This window comes from Apis dorsata, unplaced genomic scaffold (genome assembly GCF_000469605.1).
Source record: "Apis dorsata unplaced genomic scaffold, Apis dorsata 1.3 scaffold_722, whole genome shotgun sequence".
NCBI classification, from domain to species: Eukaryota; Metazoa; Arthropoda; class Insecta; order Hymenoptera; family Apidae; genus Apis; species Apis dorsata.
The window spans coordinates 103,931-107,855 of record NW_006263889.1 but is presented as its reverse complement, the minus strand read 5'-3'; the positions used below and the strand labels follow the sequence as shown (position 1 = coordinate 107,855).

Here is a 3,925-nt window from a genome sequence, read left to right as displayed (position 1 = left end):
CTCTCTCTCTCTCTCTCTCTCTCTCTCTCTCTCTCTCTCTGGTACCCCGTTCCGTTTGCGGGAACCTGTGTGTGCCTGTGTGCGCGTTTTCGTGCGATACGCTGTGTTATCGTTTGCATTGCAAATGGCAACCCACCCCGCCCACATTCAAACACACCGGGATCGGAGGAGCGTGCACGTTTTATGGTGAAATCGGACGCGTGTGCGAGGTCTCTCTCTCTCTCTCTTTCTCGCCCGATATATCGAGTCCTACGCGGATGAGTCACGGGAATCGGAACAACCCTAACGATGCCCTCTTAAGGGGGTAGATCTGTCGAATTTCGACACGTTTCACCGCGTTCCCGAATATATTCTTTCCCAGATCGCGAGGGGGGAGGGATAGGAGTAAGTGTAAATTGCCAAGAGTAGAGAAGTAGTCGAGAAGATTTTCAAAATTGTTGCGAGGAGATTTTTTTCACCTTCTTTTCCCCGACGATTGCATTCGTCGCATTAATCTTTCGCTACTTTTTTTTTTTTCAGCAATCCGAGCTGGAAGGAGACGAAAAAGCAAATATTTTCCGCGCTGAAACTCCGACATCCAGCTCCCCGATTCCTCCTCTCCCTCGATTCGTATTTTAATTCGTCGCGCATGTTTTCGCGTACCGCCCCCCGCTTCCTTTCCACGGCTCTCGTCTCGAGCAGGAGTTATTTTTTCCTTTTTCCTCTTCTTTATCCCGCGCCAGGTTTACTTAAGATATTAAAGTACTCACCCTTCTCTCAGCCTTCTTTCCCTTTCATCCTCCTCTCTTTTTCTCTTTCGTTTCTCTCCGGAGGGAGTTCGGAGATTCCTCTCCTCCGTCCTTCTCTTCGAGGAGAGCCCTCGAGGGAGTTTGGAGGCACGGCCACGAGGCTCCGCTTAATTTGTAAGCGGATTTTTGCACTAATCAACGGATTTAAGAAGAACAAGCGGAAGAAAGAAGGAGGAGGAGGAGGAGGAGGAGGAGGAGAGACGGAAGAAGAAGGAGAATGCCTGCGAGACCAAAGACGGGGGACACAAGAGAGAGTCATTTGAATTTATTTTAATTATACTAACGAACAGGCCGTGGAACGAGGGCCTAACGAATTATTTGCTCGAATATGATTGCGCGGAATTTCTAACGAAGGATCGACCGATCTCTGCCCGCATCTTCATCATCATCGAAGGGGAGGGTGGCGAGCATCCTATTTTCCTCGAACGAAGGACCAACCTTCTCTTGAACTCGATTTTCCTTCCCGTTGATAAGACGAAGGGCGAAAGAAAGAAAATTTTTGTTTTCGAATTTTGCTCGAATCGAAAAACCGTGCGAAACGAAGATCCCCTGATCGCTGCCTCCTGCCCTCCCTCCCCCGAGCTTGTTAATAAATCATCTCCGTTGCGACGGAGACGTTGAAGGAAAAAAACGCGGATAATGGATCCGGCCGATTATTCACGGATCTCTCTTCGATCGATCGTGAACGATATTGCAAGTGACGAGCGTGACGACGAGAGCCAACTCTCTTCTTCGCCCTCGTTCTTCGCATCACAGGTCGAGGAGAAAGAGAGAGAGAGAGAGTTCGCTCGCCAAGTTTGACACCAAAGATCGCGAGGAGAACGAGTTTCCTTTTTTCTCTCTCTCGCGATAATATTCTCCCACCGATGGAATGATTTTTCGTTTCCAAATTGGATTTCTCCAACTTGCTCCAAGGCGTAAGAGATTTTTATCCCAACCGTGGATACGTGATTCCACGCGTATCGTTTCGTTCACCCGAGGATTGAGAAGTCGCGTTAGACAAGTATCTCTGGAATTCCCTCCACTTTTCGAATTTAAAAGATACAATAAAAACGTGTTAAAATCTGGACGATCGTATTTCTCTGCGGTGCGCTCTCGTTAAGGCGTTGGAGAAAAAGAAGGAGAGAAAGAGGAGGACACGGTAAAAGGGGGATGAACGCCCTTTCGAAAGACGTAAAGGGCTACAAGGGGGAGGGGGGAGAGAGGAAAAGAAAGCGTGGTTTCCTTAATGAGAAGTACAGAGTAAAGCTTTCTTCTTTGCGCGTCCTTTTGCCTGCAAGAGGTTCTTCGCCCTCCTCCCCTCCTTGGGGAGCTTCCTGTGGCGTGCCGGTCGCCGCGAACAGTCGAATCGGATTCGCGGCTTCGGGGGGACACCCCCTGCCTCCCCCCTGCTCCGTGTAGACTTTTTTCTCGGCCGGCAAGCAGGCAGGCAGGCAAGCAGGCAGGCAGGCCGGCCGGCCCCGCTGAAATGCTTCTTGTGTAAGTAAAAATCTAAAGTGACTACCGAGATCTAAGTTTTAATTAGTTTATCTTGGCCGCGTGGCCATTGAATATTTATGAGCTATCGCGGCCGCCGTTGCGGCGCGAGAGAGCAATCAACTGGGAGAGCAGAGGCGGAGGAACAGAGAGAGAGAGAGGGAGAGAGAGAGAGAGAGAGAAAGATCGAGGAGGTAGGGATCCTCCGGTCGTGGCCGGGGATGCTGGCAGCAAAAGGGGACGAAGAATGAGATTCCACCGGCCATGGAAAGGAACCGCCTGTGGTTACTGTCATCCCATGGGATTTCGCTTTCGATGTTTCCAACCGGCGGATACTATCCTCCTGGATATAATTGCACGCCCCAACTATACCTCGTTGCCTTGGCAAAAAAAATATCTCCTCTCCGGATGGGAGGATGGGATCGCCTCCCCTCCCTTCTCCTCCCTAGTCGATTGCAATTACTATTAAGGATGGAATTAACGTGATGTATCTGTCGATCGTGAAGCACAAATGATTATTGTGATTATTATTTGTCACGATATAACGTTGTAGTTGGGGGGAGGGGGGAATAGATTCGAAGGGAGAAACGTAGGAGAAAGGTTTAGAGATTCCTACCTAGCCTCGCTAAATCCACGGGACGGAGGAGAAAGAAAGGAGGAAGAATCTATAAGTCCATAAATCTGTGAAGCCGGTCGACACGGAGAGAAAAAGAGAGATCAGGAGGAAAGCGTTTCGAGGGGGGTGGGAAGAAAAATTTATGGCTGGCACCGTAAAAAAACAGAAGCAGAACGGCGAGGAATTTTTATTTCCACTGGATTCGTATAATATGGTCCGATATGCTCGGATCTATCCCCGTCGAGAAATGAAAAATATATATGTAAGAGCGAAGAGTCGAAAATTACGCGAGATCGAGATACGATTAATCAAGCGTCGTAGTTGTTCATTCGCGATCTCCCTGAACGAACAATCGGGGGACGATATCAGGGTGTTCTATAAAGAAAAAAAAAAAAAAATATGATGTTTATTATCGCGTTAACGAGACAAAAATTGGTTGGCAAATTATTTATCAATGTCCGTTTTGGCGCAAAAAAACGGAGGCTTTTCGAGTCGAAGACGTTAAATCGAGCGTAAAAAGTTGACGTTCCATGCGGTTGGATAGAATTGTTGGCGATAAAAAAGTTGGTTGAAATAAGTTTTCCACCGAGCCCATTTACGAACGTCATCGCGCTTTCGCGAATATTCGAGGCACGTTTATCTACACGGCAGCGCCACACGTGCTTAACGCGACGCGCTGGGTTACAGATTGTCGATTCATATTTACATTTTAATAACTCTTCTCTTCTACCTTGTCACTCTCGTTCTCTCTCGACAACGACACGGCAACCGCGATGCACATTCACGCGGACGCCACGAGCTTTTCCTTCCTATTTCATCCTCTCTTTCTTCCGTCGAATTATAAATACACGCGTGTGCGCGTTATACGTGTATTAACGCGCTTGTCGCCCTATTAAAAGAGAGGAGGGAAAAAGGAAAAAAGAAAAAAAAAAGAAAAAAAGAAAAAACAATAGATAAAAAATAAAAGAAACAAAAGAGGAAGGGAGAATCTTCCGTTTTAAAAACCTATGTCCCGTGTCAATATCGGAATCGTTAGTGGTGACTC

General features: G+C 47.6%; 1 long non-coding RNA gene across 1 annotated transcript in view; it reads left to right on the top strand.

Annotated features, from left to right (window-relative positions):
- Window positions 1–3,925, top strand: part of LOC116186456 — a 13,739-nt gene extending 9,814 nt beyond the window's left edge. Inside the window, exon 3 of the long non-coding RNA XR_004151458.1 lies at window positions 3,822–3,925. This is a non-coding gene — a long non-coding RNA (uncharacterized LOC116186456). The remainder of the gene's footprint in view (window positions 1–3,821) is intronic.